The 25,447-nt window shown below is 37.7% G+C and overlaps 1 long non-coding RNA gene across 5 annotated transcripts in view; it reads right to left on the bottom strand.

Annotated features, from left to right (window-relative positions):
* The window catches only part of LOC122190061, a 134,383-nt gene that overhangs the window by 63,169 nt on the left and 45,767 nt on the right, over positions 1-25,447 (bottom strand). For all 5 annotated transcript variants that reach the window (XR_006182072.1, XR_006182071.1, XR_006182073.1 and 2 more), the window contains one exon: positions 7,320-7,406. This is a non-coding gene — a long non-coding RNA (uncharacterized LOC122190061). The remainder of the gene's footprint in view (positions 1-7,319; positions 7,407-25,447) is intronic.

Genomic DNA, 25,447 nt, shown 5'->3' with positions numbered 1-25,447 from the left:
GGTTTTACAAGTTTGTATTCGAGATTTTTTGCTTAAGTTGCATTAATTTTGATAATAAAGAACATTCTGCCAATTCAACTTTGAAATAAAGTGAACTCCTACAGTATTTGAAAAAAAATACAGCTATTACTTACCCTCCTTATTACACAAATCTGGCAATTTCTGGCCAATATCACAGTCATGCTTTTTGTGGTATCTTTTTACATCTTGATGGGTTTTTTTTGTTGTTGTTGTTTTGTTTGTTTGTTTGTTTTTAATGATTTTCATCTTTCAGTGCCAGCAGCATACTGTTTATGGCATGTTCTTACACCTTCTCTCTTATTTCTTTTTTCCTTTTCATCTTTATGATGACATTTTATTCCTTTTGAGGTGCTCCTTTTCCCTTTACTGCCTGTCTCCTTAAAAACTACTAACAAAAAAAAAACAACAAACCCAGAAACCTGTATTGTTTAAAATACAGGATTAATACTGAGCATACCTATTCACTTCCTGCACTGAAATAGTTTTTGTGTTACTTAAGGAAATCTGCAAGCAGATTTTTCAGTGCTAGAAGTCCAATGCTGACATCAGATCATAAAGAGGGCACCCACCAATTCAGTTCTTAGGATCACACAGAGCCAATAGTGTGGAGTATTTCTTCAAGTTCAGCCTTTTGTTCTACTGTCTAAATAGCATTTTAAAATTTTTGACACTCTGATCCTTATCTTTCAGTGCCTCAGCGTGTCATGTGAAAATACATATAAAAAAGTATTCTCCCAACCTTTATCATTGCATAAAAGGAATTTGGGATATATATGATCAAATACTGAACTACACATTGTTTGAGTGTCAACCCAGAACTCTACTATGTCTCATTTAAGATCACCACTGTTATAAAACATAATGTCACATATTTAATTTAGTTTAATAATTTGCCAAAAAGAAGATTCAACATTTAAGTTAAGTTTCAGTGGACTAAGACTTTCAAAGTCTGTTTGCATTAAAAAACCTCAGAATGAAAGTTAGTAAAGAGGAACTCCCACAGGCAACCAAACATAATAGTCTTCCAATGTCACACTTTTCTAAATATGTCTGGCTGGTCGTTTGGTTTTGCATAAGAAATCTTAGCAGTCTGCCAAACTGCATATGTAAACAGTAATTTTAATACTTTGCTCTTTACACTGCTTTCCATTTGAGGCTCTTAATGTCTTATAAAAGCACAGCAAGTAGATGTGCTTTTTATTTTAGATGCTACAGAAGATGCTACAAAGGGGTGACTGTCTCAGAAAAAGAGCAGCTCAGGCAGACAGAATTTTCTCATTTTCAGCTCTGCACTATGCCCATTCCAAAGGACAGATGAACCTGCTCTGTCTTCTCATCCATAATCCAAGAGCTTGTTGATGGACAGAGACCACAAGGAACTCATATTATACAATTTTCACCCCCAAAAGCTTAAGGACAGTTTAATCTTAAACATGGCTTGCAACTTTTGGCAACATCCTTATTTATCCACCAATCTGCTCTAGCGGGAAAGAAACCATACCAACAATCTCTTAGAAAGTAGAAATATTGACTATAACTTTACAGTCTTTTGGATCTTTGTCTCTTTAAGTACTATTTGAGCATTTGTTAACACATTTCAGACAGATCTTGTGTCTCAATATGTAACAAACCAATGACTCCTGACCTTGCTATATTTTTTAATGCCAAGGTTTTTTTAATGCACCTTTCCTCTCCAATTCTCCCTTCTCACTCCTGGTCAGATCTCATCTGTTGGAGAGCTGGAAATTACTGAACTTAGTGATCTCAGTGAGATTCCAGTTTTTTAAGAGGTAGGAATGAAGGAAATCTAATACATATCAAACGACAGCAAAGTCCAAAGTACGTGGTGTTTATCAAGCAAGTAGGTAGATGTGATTTTAACATACGTGTTCCAGCACAATTACATTTTATAAATACAAAATACCTCAAGAATAAAATGCAAACAATGTAAACTACCCTAGTACTTGCTCAGTCTGAAACATGGTAGTAGAATTAAATACGCTTAAATGCTTTCTTAAACTAGCACCTATCATGAGATTTTCTGCTGTTACCAAACATGCCCATGCTTAGAACTGATATGGCAGCTATGACATAAACTCCCTTGGAGCGCAGACCTTTTGGGTTAGTAGTTACCTCATTTACAAGGCTACCCTATCCTGGACTACTAAATTATGTTGATCTACCCCACTAAGCTAACATCTTCCCAGAATTACTCACATTTCAAAATATAATCTCAATAATCCTTTACCAGCTCCGTTGTCAGATTCTATAATGCATTCTTTCATCTATAACTAGGAGGAGGAAGTTCCAAAACAAACAAACAGGCAGTGGTTCTTCATAACATATTTTAAGCTATGGGGCTCCTACAAAATAATGTAGATGCTCAGAGTTTACAGGGCTCAGAGGAAGAGCGTATGAGTTTTCAGAATAGAAATCCACTATGGTTACTAAATAGAAAGGAAATATGCCTAGCTGAGTACATCTCTAGGATGGCTGAACATTACAGGATAATTCAGCAGAAATATGATACATAATTTACTTGTTCTTACTCACTTCCTTAGGCATTCTGTTTTAGCTAGAGCTGAGGACAGGTGACAGTTGGAAGGGGGAACAGCCCACCTCTCTGCTGGATGAGTCCTGGGACTCAGCCCGTGGGCTCAGATCTTCCATCCCTTCCTTAGGAGATACTGTAATGTGAGTAGCTCTTTGCTCCCTGCTGTGAGGAAATAGTCAGGAACTGGTCCACAAAATGTGAAATACTAAAAATTAAAATTAATCATTCCTGTCTCAGTCTGTTGGCCAAATCTGAGCAAAAAATCTTTCATCATTTTTTAATCCTCTTATTCCAGAAAAAAAATACCATTATTTTTTTAGTATTACCCAAAACTAAAAGCACATGAAGTTTTAGAATAATGCATCGTTATGATTTTTTTCACTGTCATAATAAAAAAATAAAATAAAATGTTGATGGCATTCAAAAAAATCAAAACTGCTCTTCTGACCAGCAATCTAAGCACTCCATAATATTTTTAGTGAAGACATCAACCAGAAATCATTGAATCTGGGAGGATCACTCCTCTGTTTCTTTCAAATTCCTCCTATCAGAACTAGAAGCAAGGAGAAATTCCAGAGAAGTTTTCCTCATAAGTCTGCCAGCTGATTCTGCAGATTCAGCTGAATAACAGATTTCTGTGCACTTCTCTGAACAGATCCTCCTAATGACTCCTAACAGGGTGTGAGAATAAAATTAGAAAAGAGGTGGGGTGGACATGATTCAAGGAATGCAGAAACTTGACATATCTGTAGGTATCATTTAATACTTTGCAAGCAGGCACGTATTTATTTTCATCTTGTAGGTGGAAATTTTAAGATGCTGAATCTTGAAACGGATTATAATTGTGTCAACTGAAATTTCATTCAACAGGACTTGGGAAGCAATCCCACCACTTCTCATCCATAAGAAATTATTTAGTTTCAGCATAACACAAAGGACACAGTTACTTGGAAACATGGAAGCATGCTTTCAGTCTCCAGAATGGAAGGCAAATTTTAACATTTTAAGAAATCTACAACACTGTTTAGATTGAAGGCAATAATTTTGCCTCCTCTCTTTATTCTAAGAAACACATTCGTTTCCTTTAAATGCTGAGAATTGCCTTTCATTACCAAAATTGAAAGCCTGTTTATGTAGTTTTAGCTCGGTGGGATTACCATCAAGGTGCACAGATCCCACATACTGCTCGAGGTTCAGGGTCATCCTCAGTGCCTTTTTTTTTTCTTTCTTTTCTTTTTTTTTGAAGTACAGTGCGAGAAAAATCAAACCCCTCTGAGGTTTGGAAGTCAGCCCATCTTTATATCATTTTTCATATTCATTTTCCTGTGGATTAAATCAATCCTCCCACTATCCATAAGAGACTACTGGGATCTTTCCTGTGAAACCCCTTATTTTCCTCCAGTGTACTTCCCCACGATGATCTCATTCTCCACTCATATATCTTCACATTCCATCTGTAGGCTGATAACTCATCAATTTACCCCTTCTTTCATGTCTTGTCTCATTTCATCTCATCCCAGCTCATGTCTCTTCTCTGGTGTTCTGTTGTCAGTTATATTATAACCCAAGCTTAATTCACACCTTAAATTCTCTTCCTTCCGCACGCAATACTTTATTATTTAATATATGATACTGAGGTCCAACTTCTGACCCGCAGAAAAAGGGGAAACAAAATCATTTATCTTTTTGAACATTAGCAAGAAAAAGCAAGAAAAGCAAACTTTCAGACCACAAGTTCTGGAACTTGCAACATGAAGGCAGTCAGTTCATTTTATTTTTTTTTCTTCTTCCCCAACATCCTCATCATATTTGGATTTTACAGCTGATATTTAACCACTGTTGCTACATTTGCTTTGCTCGAGCTTGGGCTGCATAATAGGTACAAAGACATCATTTTGAAATCCAAACATCATCGTCAACAGCAACCAGATATCACTGTCACCATTCAACACTGAATCAATTTCAAAAAAATAGCCAATACTCCAGCACTTTTTCAAACCATTGCCTTGGTTACAAGATGTAGCAAATAGGAACGAAAGACCTGGCTTATACAATTAACTGGAATAATCTTGCAACATATCCTGTATTAATACTTTTTTTTTTTTTTTTTTTTTTTTACTAATACTTCCTACACTCAATATAGAGTGTTTTGGAATGAGACATACTAGAGCTTTAACAGTGAAGTTTTCCACTCTGGAAAGTTCCACTTAAAATGCCATCATCTTCTAGAAATGCCATGTTAATAGACTGATAGAACTACTCCTCTGAAAACTAAAAAGAAAAAAATATTATTGAATATAACAATGCTCATGAGTAGCTTTATTATAACTGCAATTTATTTAGAAAATAGAAAATATTTAGAAGGAAAAAAAGTTTTGCAGTTAAGTTTTATGTGCAATTTTTTCCTCAAAGAAGGAAAAAAAAATCCCTTCTAAAGTAGCTTGTAACTCACTGTTATCCAAATTATATACAGTTTGAGATTTGTAAAAGGAAAATCTGATTTTTAGATTTTTCTTATTTTGAGGGAATCAGATGTGCTACAATGATCACAACGTGACATTCAAAGCCAGGTTTATTTTCCCCATGATTATGAGTTTTTGAACTAAGTAAGGTCTGTAATTCACATCTAAAATACAGGATAATTGATTTGACCACCAATTTTTCTCCTTTGGCTACAAAACTGTTTCTTAATTTCAGGTTACAAAATATTCTCAGATACTAGTCTTCCTATCTATTCTCAACAGAATTTGGATAAGGCTCATTTGTCCTGTCTTACAGCATGAACTCTTCTGAATGAAACATGTAACTGAGTAGTTAAACGCCTTAAAAGTTAAAATGATTTAGATACAATTAATCTTTCTTATAGGAAAATAGTATCACTCCTGAAAGTTGAAGAGAAGAATTTTCTAATTCTACATTGCCAGCTTCTGACAGCAGATTCCTGTTTTTTTCTTCTGTCTCCAAAATCATATTCTGGGGATATTTCTGAAGGCCAGTGATCTGGCTTGAGGTTCAAAAACACTGGGAAGAAAACCAGGAATTTTTGTCGCTGTCATTACATTTTAAGATGATGCTACTAGCAACTGCTTGCATTGAAAGACCAATGTTACATTAGAAAAAAAAAAAAAAATAAAAAAAATAAAAATCAAACCAAACCAAATAAAAAAAAAACCAAACAGCCAGTAAAGAAAAAATAGATAAATGAGAATGCTACATTATCATTCACTGATCTCACATCTTACATCTGTACTGTGTGTAGCAAAATCAGGTGCTTCAATTCTGCATGCAAAGCATCTGAGGTTCACTCAGATGAAGTAAACTGTACAAGGTGAAACCAGTTTAATAGCAAAATTCAAGAGAGTAATCAATATACTGTCCACCAACACGCTGCCAAAATCACTGGAATGCACAAATAATAGAACATGAACTTGAATAATATCTGAAAGCTGGTAGTGTATAGTTCAGGAAGAAAATATTTAGGATGACTTTGTTGTTCAGTCGTATTTACTTTTCAGACAGTCACATATGGTATAATATTTAACAAGGGTGATTTTTTGCATAATGCTGACACAGCTGTTAATATACACCCTTTGGAGGTACCTGTGCTTCTGCTGGTGGGTTTCTTTTTTTCACCTTAAAATATGTGATTATGAACAACAGTTTGCAATGTTTGTTTCATAATCATTTCATTATAATAATGAGATAAAGTAAGACTGTAATGATTATAATACTAAAACATTTTCTTAGAATGCACATTGCATTGATGCATTCTGTGAACAATACTCTTACCTTTATGCTTGTTAGCAATCCAATTTGCTTCACTAAATTAATCAGTTATAAATAAATAAAAATATAAAAACAGTCAATATCACTACACTATTATTGTAATACAAAAACATATATGATTACAGGCTGATAAGCCACTCGTTTTCACATCTAAAGCAGACCTGCCACCACTTGCTCACAAGAAAGTTTGAAAAACAATCACACAATCTTCCTCCTTGTTTCAGTGAAGTAGAGACTAAACAGACATCTGTACTACTTTTCCCTTTGCACCAATAAAAGAAAGATCTATTTTCCTAAATCTATAAATCTACAACCTTGCTCTAAACCATCCTTGCTATCGAACTAGAAAGCCCAGTTTCTACAGTGGAAGAACTGCAAATGCCAAACTTTTTTTCAACTGTTTAAGATGTTCATTCTATTTAAATCTTAACAAAATCTTTGGAGTACACAAGGCCTTCTCTCACCTCTGGGCACTCAAATGAGTTTCACCCTCATGACAGCCTCACCTCTGGCTTGCTCAGATCTCAGATTAGATCAGGATCTAATTCAGTTCTCCTGGGATCATTGGGAATTGACAGTGCCTTCTTCAGATGTTGCCTTTTCACTTTTCACCAGTGGAAGTCAGGAAAGAGCCAGCTTTATCCTCAGCTCCTTAGATGGCTGTGAGTACTCTGGGTAGTAATAAGGTAAAACCTGACTTAGCTAAAAGGTAAGATAGACTATCCAGCAGCCTAAATATGTATTGAACTTCAAGCTGCAACTCTTACACAGTACCTGTTCAATCACAGCTTCATCTGTTAATTGCAGCTTTACTGATTCTTGTGACTTTTTCATTCGTTTTATGTTGTTTTATCATCACCTTTTGTGAGTTAACACAAATATTTACCCTCAAGCCTGTAAACTGCAGAGTACCTTACATCATGCAACAACTACTGGTATACATAATAAAATCAAATACCTGAACAACTTGCAGATCAGTTTCTAGCGTCTTCTTGTTTCTTGAGTTCATTCTGCCAGACTACATCATCATCTTTTGCCAGGCAGCCTGAGACAGATAAAGTGTAACAGCAGAAGAAAAAGCTGAGTACAGATTTAGTTAGAAAATGCAGAATAAACACACCAAAAGCCAAAACATCATAAAATAAACATTTAAGTACTGTTACCCCCTACAGCCTGTTTTACTGATAAATATGACATATCATGCAGAGCAGATAAACAAGAAACAGTAAACAAGCCATGTAATTTCATAGATGATGGAAAATATTTCCACTGTTCCTTTAAGCAGAGTTTTGAAGCTTTTGAACTGAGCTGCACTCAAGACTATTGGCAGTGCTTGATGCATTGCTCAATTTAGATATTCTTTGCCCCCCCCATCATTCTCATTTTTTCAGTCGAACCAGAAAAGTACATTAGCTCAAGTGTAATGTCTCCCTTATCATATACAGACACCTCACTGCGTTAACACTGGTGACCCAGAATATACACACTGGAGCAAAATTACTCTTGAAACCTAATGAAAACTTTCCCCTATTCAGGAGCTAGGAGATTCAGAAACCATTTGCAGCATGCTAAGGGAAAAGCATCTGCCATACATACCAGCATAAACTTGCTCTGAGTAGACTGCTCTGCCAGTTCATACAAGCAGAGAATTTGGGCAATGCATGTGTAACAAACCACCTCCGTGAAATATCTTTATCAGAGTAAACACCAGAGATAGCTCTTTTCTTTCCAAGTCACTGAGAAGTCTTTTTTTGGGAAAGCATCAGATCACTGGTATTAACATAAAGATAATCAGTACACACTCAAATATTGGAACTTCACGCAGATCTGGATAAAAATTAACTGCATAGTTATTGCTGACATGGCCTACTCAATTTTAGATTCACATTCATCTGAAAAAAAATAGCAGTCCATGTGATCCGAGTACTAAAATCCCTTATACCTACTACAAGTACATAACAAAAAAACCATACACATATAGTGCAAATGGCAACTAGTAGATGTATATAATACTTAGGTTTTCATACCTTCATAAGTTAGCAAACACTGAAGGCAAGCTGCCCTATCAACTAGGCACTGCAAGGGGTCTAACAAGCATACGTGTAACTCCTTACCACCCGCTGCTGCTACAGGCCTCTGCCTCACCTGGTTACAGCAGATTGCAGACCAACATCTGAGGTGCTCAAAGGTCTCACAGCAGCATGCAGGTCTCATTTAAATCCAGTAACAGATGACTGAATCACTTCTATCTGCTTAGTTTCGTCTTAACGGTAACATCAGAATCTGCACAGTGTTTTAAAATACATCTACTGTGCAGGTAAGGGACTCCTGATGCAAGTATTCTTTCATTAATATTGGTAAGTTTTAATCTCTTGTGAATAGTGATGCAAGCCTTTTCAAAAACTTGGGGCTCTACGATTTTAGAAGATGTCATTTTCCATAACAACAATTAATGAAGATTTTGGATCCCTCTGAGGACTCCCGAGGCTGACCATCCAAAATCACTAATTATTTTCCAATCTGAAGGCTAGACACCTCAGAGAAAAGTTCTGGAGCGGACACTATTTGGAAGAGATCGGATGATTTACACATCAATGACATCCCACAGAGTTCAAAACCACATCCTTTCCTGGTAGCCAAATTCGGCCATTAGCAACAAGTACATAATCTCAATAAAGTAAACTGTAGGGCTAGAGCAGTAAAGGACAGATAATGAAAACTCCCTGCACTGAGTAACTGCGGGGAGTCTAAACTGAAGATCTAATAATTGGTCTTATCTCTATCAAGGTGCAACAGAATAAGCTGATAAGTGCAAGAATGTCTGACAAGGCCCTAGGGCTCTTTACGGCTTGCAGTGAAGCTTCATTATTGTCAAGAATTTTAAGGATCATCTCATGTGGAGAGAACAAGAGGAATTTCTTTTTCCTGCCATGCTGCTGATGCGGATATATGCAAGGTGCACTTATGTAGATAAGACACGCTTCTCCCTTCATACAAGCCACAACAATGCTGAAGTTTTACTGTTGGGTTCTCCTTTACATGTCTTCTCAGGCATGCCAGCAGCAGGTGCATGAAGAATGGCCCCTGGTTGAGCTGAAGGTCTGCTGTCTTGTGGTGCAAAGAGCCCAAAGGAAAACTCACTTCAAAGAGAGAACTCCTCCTTGGAGTTCCTACATTTCCATCTGCTCTGACCAAGCCTTATTTAGGACACATTAGTATAACACATTAGTATATTCTTGCAAGTGTTTAGATTAAGAGATTTATTAGTGCTTATGAAGATCACATCAGTAGCTAACATTTCACCTTTCAAATTGAAGGAAACATTTTGCACAGTGGGAAAAGAAGCGGTCCTTCCTTCCTCAAGCTTTTACATAAGCTGATCACTACAGGTAGAAATGCAGGCACACGCTTTGTGTCTTTCTGTGTATGATGCCTAAGGGTCTGAGCATCAGGTTTATGAAACTCTTCCTTCAAAACCACAGCAGTTTCTCTCTGACATATGCAAATGATATAGTACCATGACAAGCAGAAGTCCATTTTGCACCACTAATATCAAAAGATCCTTCTTTGTCTTCTGAAAGCGTTTCAGTGCATTTAGTTTGCAAACAACTGTGCTCTGTTCTGATCCAGACCTTCATAAGATACTTTGCCTTTTAATAAAAATGGCAGGGAGACTGCCACAAAAGAAGCAGAGCACTAAAATAATGGGACTTAAACTGGCCACACCTGAATAACAGCACAGTTTGCTTATGATGAGATGCAGCTACCACATCATCTGTTACCTATTCAAAGCACCAGTTCCTTTAGGATAAGCTACAGTCAAGGTATATGAAGACATTTAAACAAGCAAGCTGTAGCTGACCGAAACCACACCCCACAAGGCAACAGAGTGGAGACTACTTCGAGATGGCCATACAGTTTAAAGGATGCATTAACATCACGTTTATGTTGCCTTATAGTATTTCAGGCATGTTGAACTCACAGCCCATGGGCTACATGCGGCCCAGCACAGCTCATAGTGCAGCCTGCTCCCTGCCCAGCGCCACCACTGCAGCAGCTCTTCCCCACCAAGCCAAACATCAGGGCACTGTGAACCCTATCTGGGCTGAAACCAGGGCATAGGATGCCGTGCAGAGCAAGCTCAAATTATGGCAAATGAGTTGCTGCACTTTGATATGCTGGCTGAACACAGTCCCGTGAACAGCAAAAAAAAACGAAGCTGTGCTTTCCATTTTGATAAAAACATTTGAGGTTTCAAGATTGCTGAAAAAAAAAAATCATCTGTTTTTCAATTTGCAACTCTGTTTTCATTCAACATAAATGCATTATTTGTGAATTTTCAGATGGAATGCAGAGTTGCAATTAAAAACTGGATCACGGCTCTTTACCAGACTTTTATACGATCTCTCTTACCAGAGAGAAACATCCCTCACTTCACTGTTACGCTTTATTCATGCCATCACTTTTTGACATCACTTTTGTACATTTGTGAACTACTGTTTTGAAGGATGAAGCATGGGAAGAGTAAAATCTCATAAAAAATCTCTACTGAACACCTTGAGAACTAACTAAGAATTGCAGTCACTGCCATTGAAAGAGACTGATGCATTGGTTTCACATAACCAAGGTCAAATATCCCTCCAGTTTTATGTTTTATTGCTCTCTTTTTTTATATGTTTTAATAAAAAACTTTAAAGAAGAAAATGTTTTGTTATTTTTTATATACATTAACTGTATTATATATTGAATGAGGACTGCTCTGAAAGTAATGCCTCCTCTTTTATTATATTGGCCCACAACATCAGAGGCAGATGGTGGTATGGCAGCAGAGGTTGGCCAGTCCTGACAATATTCTATCGCGTTTTGTTGCTGTGTGACAGATGGCAGCAGAGGGGCGATCTGACAAAATGGCATCTGACACAAAGGTGTGAAAATGAATTCCTCCACGCAAAAGAAAATGGTACCCACTGGCATTCATCGATGCTTGCTGAACATTTGTGGAGATCGAACAGTGGATGTGAGCACAGTGAGGTGGTAGTGCATTTCAGCAGTGACAACAGTAGGTAACCTCCACTAGTACAGAATTTTACAAGCACGGCGCTTGTAAAATGAGCTCTTGCTCATCACTGGCAAAAATGCATAGCTAATTGTGATGACTATGTTGAAAAGCAGTGTTTTGTAGCTGAGAACTTGCTCAATCACAGTTACTGTGCTCTTTGTAACTGTTGATGTTTCCATAGAAATAAATAGGAGGCATTACTTTTGGAGTAACCTAAGTAAATCCTTTGTAACTACATATAATTCCCTTCACTCGGCCATACTTGCAGCCCAGGCAAGGCAAAAGGTTGGATACTCATGCAGAATCCAGTTCAGAAAATAACAGTAAGCTTTGTTTATGAGGATCATATATATCTACAGGTAAAATGTGCTTCATTGTCCTTCTATTTTAGTTCTAATTTAACTGCTTCTTCCTTCTCCATCAGTGTTTTGCTGAACAAGCAGGGCAAATGCTTTAGCATTGAATCTCAACTGCAACATCCTACGCAGCAATTAAGCAAGCTTTCCACCAACAGCAATTCTCGTTTTACAGGTCATCTCTTCAGTTATTTGGAGAAATAGGAATGTTTCAGAAAATCCTTCATATAGCTGTTTTCAAACCAACTACAGCATAGGTCTCTTGCAGAGTTAAAACATATTGACTATAGCTGGGTCGAGTGAATGGTTATGCCACGTGATATTGCTTTCAAGTTTACTGATGCTCTCACGCAGTTCTGAGCCTTTTTTTGTGCATGTGTTTTCTGATAGAGACGAAAGAAACCATGTTAGAAGAGATGCTAATGGGAGGTCTGGGTTACCCTACAATTTCCTTCCTCAAGGTGATGACAGATTTTATCATTCTTACTTTGTGACTAAGTTTTATTAGTTGAGACTATAGCCAAAACTTTGAAGTCTAACTTAAATCACCCCAATATCAACCAACAAAACAAAATGAGAGCTGCATTTACACAACCTACAAGAAATTATTTTGGCAGGCCATAGCACACCAGACAAACATAAATGTCTTAGTGTCATGTCTTGTAAAAACACAGCCTCTAGCACAAACCTAGCAGCTTTCAAAACCCAACAGTTGCATAGTACCACTTTCATTGATCCTGGATGACGAAATCCACATGAAATAACATTTAAATTGAAAATCTGACCCATAAAGTGACTCACTCCAGAGATCTGCTCTCTGCCAAACGCCACTTGTCCAAGTCTGCCATCATTCATCCCATCTGTCCTTCCAGTTACACCGTACCAAAAACTTCGTGCCAATAAACTACAGAGGAGCTTGCTTCAGGAAGAACTCCAGCACTGCACGCAGAGAGGGCAGATGGGGTTTGCAGCATGCCACAGCATGACCATCCTGGGCAAACCGTAACGTACAGAACAGACCGAAATGTAGCCAATGGTCTCCAATCCGTAAAGTGGACTAACGACACTGTCCTGTCTCACACAGCTCTTTAAGCCCTTGACATGAGGAAGGCTGTGAAAAACTCACATGCTACAGGAACAACAATCAGAAGATACAAGCAGTCTTCATTTCTGCTGAACACAAATAGCATTACCATTTGGAAAAGCCAAACTTACCATTTAGAACCTTAGCAAAGGATTACAACCTGACTGGAGACCTGCAAGTTAGAAGATGTACCTTACAATAACCCAATTCATCCAATAAGCGCATGTAGTTCAATGAGCCTGTTTATATGAAATCCACATTGCTATCTTTATTTCCACGCTTGAGATGGCCACAGAGAAAACAAGCAAGCAAAAATCCCTCAAATCACAAATCACTTAGCCATAAAATGCCTGTGTTGCTCTGACATGTTCCATCAAGAAATTAGTTCACAATGTTTTGCCTCGAAGGTTACATTTATTACGCACAAGCACAGAAAACAGGACTAAGGACAAAACATCTGTATTCTAAATCCAGCAGTCTGAGGCACGGAATAAGAACGTTCATCCTGTCCTAAGAAATAGTGTAAAAGACTGTCCAAAGTAAATAAATAATTTGTAAAATGTTACGCAAAGCATATTTTTCAGTTAAACATTTCTCTCTTAATCCTTTAAGGACTAGAATATCATTAGTCTAATTCAAGACTACGTGCTATACTTCCTCTTTCCCCTCAGAGCAAGGCACTACCAATCAATGTGCATTCGTTTTGCAAATCAGCCTCTGCGAGTGGCCTGCTTTCCTCTGCAGCTGTACGCTAGCTTCACCGCAGAGCTGAAGTCAGCTGCTCTAATGCTTGCCTCTAAAACATAGAATGTCAATCACTTGCACTACTCACGAGAATTAGCACAACACAAGTCTAATTAGAAACTAAACACTGTATTATCTGCAGTGATTTGGAGATGGAGTAAACTGATGCATGTTTTAAGAACCTTTCTTGCTGCACAGTAGTTCATGATAACACCCACCTCACAGTTCATTAGCAAATCAAAATATTACACTGTATAAATACTGCTTTGCTCTTTTACGTTTTACAGAAGCCCTGGGTCTCAGAAGCTGCCACTACAGCGTATATGCGATTTAGCTCTATTGGAACATTATAGGAAATGGAAAACAGCCCAGACTGTCCAAAAACAGCAAAATGGCAGCCAATATACTGTATACTTTGGTTCTCTCTCTATAGAAGTAGTCCCAACCAGCCTCAAGACATTTTAAACTGGAATACATATTGGCAGAACACAAAGAAACTATATACCATATGACGCTGCACATGAATTCCCAGTACTTCTGCACTGAATTTATTTCTTTCTCTTGATCTTTTGTGCAGAAAACAACGTAACCCACTATAAATCTAGAGAACACTAACACAAGCTTCAAGTAAAAATCCAAAAGCGAGGAGGAAGAAACCCAGCAAAGGACTGAAGTCAAAGATGCAAATGTTTAACAGCAAAAAAAAAAAAAAGACATGAAAGGATACACAGCTGTTTTTCTGCATGGTTTCTCAAAATGGGAATTGGAGAGCACAAATGTAGACCATGTTCTCACTTGTAGTTGAGATAAACATTTACAAGCTATTCATTTTAAACAGGAAGACATAACATCAGGACACGACCTTTAATTTCACTGAGGCTGTGAAGGCAAACAACCACAGCTCTGCTGCAATGCAGTTAACATCCAGGAAGAGACGCATAGTATTCCCTGCTTTGTTATTACAGGTGTAGTTGATTTTATATTCAATGAGGAAGGTGCAATTTTATGGCTGTGTGGAAAAATCTTTAAAATGCTTGCGGGTGGATGTCTAATGATGCCAGACCGGTGTTGTAAAACATGGCACAAAGATAAAGTATTGAACAAATCGTCTATGTGCCAATGAACAAGCATCTAGGTAAATAATCCTAAACCATACATGCATATATTTGGTGTCATTACACTGTTATTACAGATGTGTACCTTTCTTTTGTTGGCTAAAAAGAGTGCAATTCTGATGCTTTATGATTAGCCTTCTAGCTGGAAGCTGACAGAACTTGAAAGACACTAACAAAAGATAGCAGAAGATTAATTTACAAAGAAAATGTGTGCATTTTGAAAAGGCATAATCTACTCGTAGCTTAAAAGAATGAAACAAATTTCTAGCTTGTATAACATTACCAACATACAAATCTAAGCAGGCTTTTTTTTTAAATGTAGGAAATAAATACAGAAGACATCTCTTCATGTTAATTAACAAGCATATATTTATGGCATTTTCTTATAAAAATGAAAGTAGGCAAAAAGCTGGGTGATGAGTTTGGACTCTTGTACCCCAACGTATCAGTGAGACTTATGGGAAAGGCTGAATGATTTGAAACTTTAGTAAGGCATGTTGGCATTGGTGTTTTCAGAGTTACTAGTCATTTCTAAACCCTGGATCACTATCTTTAAAGAAATGTTTCCTAACGTGAATGCCAGCCCAGGACAGAATATGTTAGTTAATTCCTTTGGGAAAAAATACTGTACATATATATTAAGGATAAAACTATTTCCCAGTCTCTAAGTGGCTTCTCATCATTAAGGACCTCAAATAGAACCTCTGATTTAGCTTCCTTTTACTTTCCACCAGGAGAGAAATGAGGATCCCTTCAAGATCTTTATTTCAGGCTTCAAACATTTAGTTCCACTCCAGGTTGCAAGAGCACACCAAAGCTTTGAAACAATTGCGAAAGCTTGAGAAGTCTTTTTAAAGAAGTATTAAACCCAAAGATGGCTTAGACATAGAAACTAACCATACTGAAGAAAAAGGGACTTTCACAATATTTAATAACCTGGTAAAATGCTAACACTTTATTTTCTGTACTTTTACCTAAAAGTTTTCCCATTCTAATATACTTCTACTGACATTTATTTTTCCTCAATAATAAAATGTGCAAAAATCAACATTACTTGTAACTCTAGCAAGTATTTTGAACACTGAAAATGAGCTTGGCTGAAACTCCAGGTTCTACAGTCTGCATCAACTCAATGAAAATAAAAAAATATCTAGATAAAATGCATACAGCTGTCTTGCATGTGATTTCTGAGTACAATGCAGACTGTAAAGATGCCTAGGCATGGTATTATACATTTCTACAGTTCTCCCAGTAAAACTGTCAGAGTACTCAAAAAACATGACACAGATCTTTCAGAAGCCAGCAGTGTACTGAGTGGGGGTGAAACCGAGGCACAGAGAGATGTGCAGGAAGCCTATAGAAGAGCTGGGAGCCACTCAATCCCACTTATTTAACCACAAGATCAGCTTCCTTGTTCGAAGACAAGCACGGGAGGTATTTCAGAAGCATCTTCTGCCTCACCGCTCGGGAGGAAAATGGTTCAAAATCTTACGATGAGAAGAACACATCCAGCTGTTACCAGGTTTCATTAACCATCTAATCCTCAAGCACCTTGTCAAGTTTTAGGAACACGTTTAGGAGAACTTGGGCCACAACTAATTGAAAGCTTGGATTCAGATTTCTAATTCCAAACAAAACCCAGTTTTACATAACTGCAGGCAGGGATAGGAACTATCTAAAAGCTTTTGCTAAATATCCACTGAATCCCAAATGAGGGTCTGAAATAACTGAAATAAACAAGGCTGATCTATCCCAGAATCACAAAAGAATTGAGGTTGGGTTAGATGAAGCCCTTGGAAATCATCTAGTTCAACCATACGAATATTTGAACACAGCACATTTATTTGACCTAAAATTACTAAGGGACAAAACTAAATGGAAGAATCCCAATTTAAAGCAACACTTGACTGCTGGAAATCCAACTGTAATAATTATCACAGCACATATAGTTAAAGTTTATTTATGATTACAAATTCAGGAAAAAGAAGGAAAAAATGATTTTGGGAAACACACAAGTCACGGAACTTGCCTAACTCTAGTTAGAATGGTCCTGGATGGCATTTTTATTCACAGTAATGCTATTTACATGATAAATTTTGCTGAAAATTTCTAATTTTGTTTTCATTTCATGAAATTTACTATCCTTGGATAATATTTTTATTTTCATATGAGATTAACCTTTTACTTATATTCAGATGAAAAATACCAAACCTTAGATGGGTTAGTCTTACAAACAGGGGACGGAAACATTCAGTAAAGTAATGGGGTTGGGCTTTGTTTTTTGCAGAAAAAACAGTACATCCAGTTCAGCAAAACACCACCTCTTGCTACAGTGTGTATAAAGCCACACGTTCTTCCTTTTGTTCTAAGATTGCTTTCAGGTTATAAATACTATGAGCTGTTTTTTTTTTTTTTCCCTGAAAATTAATTGCTATGAATCCAGGCCATTGTGGTCAAGTGAAAAGCAGCACAGGACAGGACTGAAAAATGAGAATGTCAGTGAAGCCTTGAAATGCTTTATTAAACACATTGTCTTAAAAATCTGACATACATACATAACATGTATATGTATATTTTAGGTAGTTCTCTATACCTGGTAGTAAACAATGGTTATGACAAGGAGAATGTTAATTTGTCCAAACCAAACCATAAATAATAAATGCCAGCATTTGGAAATCGGATTTGTGTGGGTGGACTGTTTTTGCATCCCTGTGGATTCAATGGCAGGATCAAAGATTAGGAAAGCCAGAAATAAACTCAATCTGAATACTCCTGAAGTAAAAGCACCTGGCATTTCCAGCACAAGGAAGGGTCTGTTTTTCCTGACACCCACCCAAACGCTTGATGAGCAGAACACTTTCAAACCAGTAAAACAAAATTAAAAACATTAAAAAAACATTCTTCTCCCACCTTTCCCACAGCTGCCAATTTCTACTTTATCTGTTTCTTTGAGTTACGAGTTAGAGCGAAGGGAACAACAAAGCTGGCATCTCGAGCTTCACTTTTTCTTACTACTCTAATTAAAATTAGTTGAGCTTAACCTCCTTCTCCCAAGCTACCTATTTAGACCTGATTTTTTTTTTCAGCTTTTCCAAGACACAAACTGTTTGTTTTAATTTCAGTTGTTCTGAAAGCAATCAGAGAATAACTACACCCATTATGAGTAATGACAGCAAAGAGAAGAGGCAGATCTACTGGCTCCTACTGAGGAAATTGTTGACAGCTGTCACATACCAAGTCACTTGATGGTGACAACCACACATGAACACATACACTTCTACTTTTGGTCAGAATTACAGAGAATGCTGTGACAAGTCAGGTTCAAGCATCTGAAGAAATGGTCGAAGAGATCACAGTGCTGTGTAATACCATAACATAATCAGAATTTGTTACAGATGCATTTGGGAATCTAGACATAAATAGTCCCTACAGCACAGCTCCCACCAATATGGGTAAGAGGTTAAATACTACAGTCAACATTATGGACAGAAGGAGCCTAAACAATGTCCCCCCAACATCCTTAATTTCTGGGAGAAATTCAAAGCTAACCAACAATTCAGTTGATTTCCATGGAAACAAGATTTCAATTCATGAATTGAAATCGCATGAGGGCCAAAAAATGCCAGAGATTCCAAAAACATTTTTCCACTCTGAGATTCTCCAAATAAAAACTTGATAGTTAGCAGAATAGAGATAATAAATTCACTTGGGCCTTTTATTCCCCGATCATCTGCACCGTTCTTCTGTTTGGTGTAGTGCTCATCTACCTTGTATACACAGTTATATTCTTTGAAGATTTCATTAAATGCCCTAAATAAAGACACTTCCATATTTTTTAATATTTTAATAATTTAAAGAGCAGAAAGTGTCCATGTGGGGAAAAGGCACAGTTTTGCATCTCACAAGTCACCTCTGGATCTGGATATAAAACACTGGTATTTTAGGGGAACAGTTAAATACATTTTTATTCTATTTTCCAGTAGAAACATATTAAGAGCATTCCCGGATTCAGAACTATCACGTCTCTTGAATACCTACAAACAATAAATTATTATTCCTTTGGAACACATCTGTAGTAGCCGATTTCTCTAAACAAACATGGGTCACTGTTATACTTTCATCTTAGTATTAACAGGCTCTCACAATAAATACTTGCAGTAATATTTAACTTTGACAGAGACAAAATTGTGTAATAATTATTTTGTAATTTTCAGTGTTACAGCGAAGGAGATTTTTCACTTTACCTCATTTCTCATAATCTATGCAATAAGGCTAGATCTGCAAATATCCATTCAGACTCAAGTATACAGGAGAGCATGTAGTATTCTGCATAATACCAGAATTGATTCAATTGTTGGCATTTTCCTATTTGTGCAGAATTTTTTCAGGTCACATACATTTAGAGAAATTTTACGACCTCTGAAGAGACCATGTAGCATTATGGACCTGACACAGCTCAGATTTTAAACACACGGGGAAAAAATAAGAAGTTTTGAAACTTTGCTTTGCAGCTCTTAAAACAAACTGATTTATTTCTAAATTGAAAAGTAACGAGTAGCTTCTATAAGCATGAAGACTGACGAATGAAGTCAAATGATTTAACTGAAATTAAAGAGTTTGATGGAAATTTTATCTGGAACACAGCTAGTGGTTTGTTCATTTGTTTTTTCTTACAAGTATCTTTACTATTCAGTTCAGATCTTTAAGATGGTTGAGCATCTCTCTATTAATTTTTCAGTTTTACACACAATTTTCTCTTTGAATAATCCAAACATACTGCAACTGTATAATGAAAACTAGCAGAATATTTCACAAACATGTATTTGTTCTACTACAGTTTGTTTATTCTTTCTACATATGCCTAGGTTAAAAAAAAAAACACCCTCTGAACCTTCAACTGATGTAATTATATTTAATCCTTGTCAACAGTAAAGGTCTTTAGGTCCACCTTTCTCAGACTTCTTAAAACTTGTTCTTCTATCCTACTGGAGCTGAGAGTTGGAGGAGTAGTAAGTTCCAGTGATCCTTTTGTAGACTGAGGTAGTTTAACTGTGTCTGCTCACCCAACAAGACAATTCCAATTCTCATCGTTCAAGAGAGAGAACAAACAAAAGCTACATTACCCTTCCATATCAGCCAGAAGCATACAAACTCATAAAGGTAACCTTACTGCAAACATCAGCTGCTGTACCAAAAATTTACAGGCACAACATAAAATAATTTAGGAAATTCGAGACCCAAATCTGCTCAAAGTTTTAAAGAAAAAAAGCACATGCATTTAGAGCTCAACTCAAATCCATTGCTCGACTCCATAATAACCCAAAGAAAGCGTGACACACAGTATATTAATAAAAAGCCAAACAAATGTACAGCTACTAAATCTGAAAATTCAAACCTTAAGTTCCTCATTATAAAAGCCACAAGTGACTATGTAAGCAGAACTACCCAAACCACTGTGCTGCATCCCTTGAGACAATCATCTTCCCTTCTCATCTTCCTTGCTCCTTTTGTAATGAGGTATGAAAGTTTAGTTGTCTGAGGCCCAACTATTTTCAGACATCTTTGAGCACTCACCAGTCAAGGGATGAGATGACCATATGCGATGAAAGGACAAGGTTAATTCACAATTTCTGGTTGCTGTTAGCGTTTCATGTACCACATAATGAGTAACAACATGAGAGGCCTCTATTCTTCTAAGATATAATTGGCTTTTCTTTAGAGAAAAAGCACACAGAAATACAACAAACGGGGGTAACATTCAGGTCATCCTCAAACAGATTAACTTCCTCAGCCTCTTTCAAGCATTATCTTCCTACTTGTCCTCCTCTGGGAGCTGCAGGCAGGTCACCACAGCTTCTCTCCTGACAGCTGCTGCTCTGCCCTTCAGGGAAGCACTTGGTGACCGGCCAGGCCAGGGGCTACCATTGCAAAGACACCTACTGACTGCTGGCCTTTGCTGCCTGCCTACCTACTCCAGTTTAGTTTCATACACTCCAAGCTCTAAAGCCATCACCTGCATCCTGTTATGCTGAAACAGAACTAGCTTGCATCATGCCAAAGACCCACTGAAATGCCTGTTGGTTTCGCCCTGACCTCATATCTGACCAAGGCTGGAAGCCCACGAGGTATCAACTGTCCTCATACTGCAGTCCTGCTGCTCCCTATTGAGTTACGCTCTTGAATGCATTCCTACCAATCCCATAGCTCACTGCCCTTGTTTCACTGCAGCCTCACCACGCTGCGGTGGCAGTGCTGCTGTCTCCATGCTCCCACCACTCTCTGAGATGCTACTGATCAAGCAAATGCAGTAGTTGCAACCAGTAGCTGAAAAAATACCTGTCAGCCTGCCCTTTCTGCAGTGGACATATGATATGAGATGCTGAATGTACTCAAGCCTTGCTGCACATTTTCTCCTGTATCCTGCAATCTCTGCATCTGTACATATACCTGCTTTTTCAGAAGAAAGGCTGTACACAGCACTGAGCCTTGAGTAGCGATGATTTTCATGCTCCTTCCAGTACATGCTCAGCACCAGTGCACTATCACAGCTGCATCCCTTCCCCTTCCATCTCTGTCAGGTTTCCCGGATTCACTCAGACCACAGCCTGTGCATTGCATAAGTGGCTATCATTATTTCACTCCCTTCCCTGGACATTTCAAGCTGCTCTTAATGTTCTTTGCTTCATTCCTCTAGGGTTAGACGTCTTTTTCTCAGCAATTCTTCCTATAAACTGGAATCACATGTCCCACAAATGATCCTGTCTCTAATTAAGAAATCTTTTATGTCTCTAAAGCTACATGTGCATGCCAGAATTCTCAGCTCCACGATGCAAGCATCTATCCTCTTCTCTACTTTTGCTTCTGGGATTTAGAGAAAAGTATCCCTCTGCTACTTTGGCTGTATATTTTCCTCAAATATTTTTCTCAGCTGTCTCAGCTGTTTGCATATTTGCTCCTGGCAATTTTATTTCACTTTCATTTTGTCTTGTGAAAATGTAAAACAGCTGTATCTTCATTTTGCCACTTTTATTCCCATTGCCAGTATCACATGCAACAATAATTCTTTATATATACATGAAATCTTCATGGCCTGCAAATCTAATATTTCCAGTGGTCCAGTTCCTTGCAGGGGGGTCTAATGTGCCCATCTCTAGGTGCTGATAATCAGATTTTTCTCTCTGTTGGTCTCTCTCAGTCTGTCTGATGCTAACCATCTTTCCACATACAGTATGCTAAGTATGTAACATATGGAGATTTCATGTTTCTGAAACCTACCTCTAAAGAACTCAAAATACACGTGTTAATACATACATTAGTATGTAGATATATCAATGAGGCACAATGAGAATAAAGAATCTACTTTTTCTAACTGGCAAACGATGCTCCTCTTACCAAGTTCCAATTGGGTTGCTACAGCTAGTGACAGGAGGTTGCTCTGACAAGTGCGGCAAACACCTCCAATCTTCTGAAGTCTCCCTCACCTCTCCTGTCCCTAAGTATTATGTCTCTACTCCCACATTTGCTGTTACCGTATTAAAGAAAACTACAGTATTCTCTAACAGAGTGTTAAAAAAAAATAAAGTGAAAGTTGGTCCCAATTAAAGGTATACACCTTCGCTTGTCGATTTCTGGAAGCATTGCTTGCGCCTAACAAATCACCTAGCAGAACAATTTTCTGTTCTGCAGCAGCACAGCTTCTCAATTCTGCAGCAAGCATCCCATCTCCCCATTAATTCATGCCTCTAAGAGCTTCTCAGCTCCATAAACAGAAAGATTATGTTTTAATCAAGGCTGTAAGCGCTGAAAAATAGTCAGAAGTTCTGCTCAGGGAAGATACTGAAATCTGTCCCTCCTGCCGTGCTGAGGTGCTCCACAGGTGCCTAACACCTCAATTCCCCCTCCTGCAGAGCTGCTCTGCTGAGTCACCGCCAAGGATGTGTCTGTGGGGCACTGCCTCATCTCTCCTGGACTCCAATTTCACACCTGGAAGTGGCCATTAGCATCTCCTAACACCAAGCACTTCCAAACGTGTAAGAATTAATAGCCCCCACAAGAAGGGACACAGGACAACAAATGCAGCATTCTCAGGTCAGCAACAATGCTACATTTCCAAGAAGCAAAAACACTGATGCTCTTTAGAGAATAATTGAAAATGCTGCAAACAAAAATGTAAGAATGGAAACTGTTTAGAGAGGTTACTGCATGCTTAATTTCACTATCCACTATATTCACTAGTGGCTATTTCAATAGCCTCTATCACCGAGCCACAATGCCAAAGGACAGCTCACATGTAACTGGTGTGTTCCCAGAACTGCATTCTGGATTGAGTCCTCCACTGCCTCTCCTGGAAGAGTAACTGAGAGCCAAATTTAAAGGCTAAGATCTGGGATTGATGCAGGCCTTTCCTTTTGCAAATGCAATTTGAAAGCTCCAAATAATTGTAGCTAAAAATATGATAATAGAAGGGTTCCGGTCTTGCGCTATAATGAACTGCAGGCTCAATTGTCTGAAGGAATAAAATTACACTGATGAGATGGGATCAAAGACAAACTAAAAATCAGACATTTCCTCTTGAGGGAAAGAATTTTAGGAGGGTCACGCTTTTTCAAGTAGTCCCTACTGCAGTTAAAAGGCTGAGAGAGCTCCTAGTCAGACTTTTTTCATTATCAAAACAACAAAAGCATTGGGTACACAAGAATCCCAGTGTCAGAAAATTCAAAGAAAAGTAAATGCAGCAGTTCTGACTACCAAGTAGAATGCACGACCAGTATTTCTTTGTTTCAGAAATTAGCTACAGCACAGACAACAGAATGGCATTAGTAACAGCTCAAACCATCTACTCTCCCTGGGCAGCACACCTCCTGTAAAACTTCAGAGGTGCCACCACTTTTTATTCCTTGCCAACATATGCATTTGTCACAACTGTTGGGATGCCAGCCATTTAATGGCAGAATGCAAACAGCAAGACTTTTAAATCCAGTGAATACTGAAAACAACTTATGTCAGTACCTTATTCTAGAGCTTCAGAATAATACATCAAACAGTTGGCACAATTAAATGTAACAAACATAGAACTGCTTAATCCTTCACGCTTTTATTTATAAACAAAACTGTTTATTCGGGGCAGTTTTCTGAATGTCAATTTTGTGGGCACAGTTTAATCATCCAATAATGTTTACCTCAAAAAAAGTGAAATTAAAAAAAAAAAAAGCAGAAAAGAGAGGAAGTTCCCCAATCCCAGGCTGTACAAAACCAGTTTTATAGCTGTACTTTCTGATTATGTCGACCATCACAGCAGACTTACTTGCAGTTCGTGAAACTCTTCTATGTGTGGCACTGATGAATTTTATTTCTAGCTGCTAAGCCATATCTAAAAATGGGAAAAGACACATCATGCCTTCTTTTATTCTATAATGTGCATTTGAAGTCAGAGTAGTAGAGACCGCATGAATCTACGAACTTAGAGCCACCCATGCACCTATTACCACAGTAGTTCCACATTTACATCAGAAATAACATGCCCTAACATTCACTTTTCATTGATGTTGTGTGTTCCAGAGTCTTGACATAACAGAAGCAATTCCCACCCACTAAAAGGGAATTCATTAAAAATACATACATGAAGCATATCCTGAATATCCCGCATCTACATCTCAGAGCCCTGAAGATGGTTTCTTAAAAGCAGACCCACATCATCCCCCTTCTCAGGCCACCTGAGGAGAGCTTACCTTTGACCTTATTAAAGGTCAAAACTAAAGAAAAACAATGAACCTCTTTTGGGAGGTTCTTATGAGCCACACTGTCTGAAGCATGCATCAATGCTAGGCACCAATTTGTAAATGGGAGCAAAGCTGTAGTTCCTATTTAATCATCTGGAACAGTTTTATGAGACAGGTAGGAAAAAGCACCTCAACTTCCTACATGGAGATTACACCTAGTGTTTTAAATATAGCAACTATACACATTTTATTTTTATCTGTCTCAGGTTCCTCTTTAGGTAGCTATGTAGCTTCCAGTGATGAGAACTCATATTATATATTATGCTAATCATTGTTTAATAATTCACTTTCATTAAGTGCTAATAGAAACAAATTATTGGAAGTACTGAAGTTACCGAGAGACTGAAAATACATGGTATTCTGTTTGATAATCTGTAAAATTCTAAGATTTATAGAAAATAAAAGCAAGAATATAACAGCTACCAAAATACTTCAAAGTATTTTAATTGAACTTTTACTTTGCAGCCTTTTTACTTCTCTCCAAGTTACCTAGTGAATGTAACTACTTTCTTACTCTACTCCTTGCAAGCTCCTTCTGTCTCTCAAATCTTCAAATTATTTATTATTATTATTATTATTATTATTATTATTAAAGATAGCTATAGCTCAGCCACTTTTTGTCACAGGTCTTTCTTTTGGCAGGAAAAATAGCTACATACTGAGGACAGTTGCTGGATTTATTTCAGGCAGCAGCCTTTACCCTTTGCTGGTTTGAGCATCTAAAGTAGTTCTTGTTCCCTGGGCCAGAAACTGAGAAATAAGACAACTTAATAAAAAGTCAACTTAATTTGAATCTGCATTTGCATTTCTTCTCAAAATGTCTCACTCCTCACTTTGCAACAGGTAAGACAAGACCAGGCTGACTGACACCACTTACTATTTTTACCTGGAGCAATGCAGCATGAGCAGTGCTGCTGTCAGTGAACCTCATCTATCAAGGAAACCTGAA

The sequence above is a fragment of the Lagopus leucura genome, unplaced genomic scaffold (genome assembly GCF_019238085.1).
Source record: "Lagopus leucura isolate 7727_CA_CO unplaced genomic scaffold, USGS_WTPT01 Super-Scaffold_100159, whole genome shotgun sequence".
In the NCBI taxonomy this organism is placed as follows: domain Eukaryota; kingdom Metazoa; phylum Chordata; class Aves; order Galliformes; family Phasianidae; genus Lagopus; species Lagopus leucura.
The sequence above is the reverse complement of the archived record's forward strand: the minus strand, read 5'-3'. Positions and strand labels throughout refer to the sequence as shown.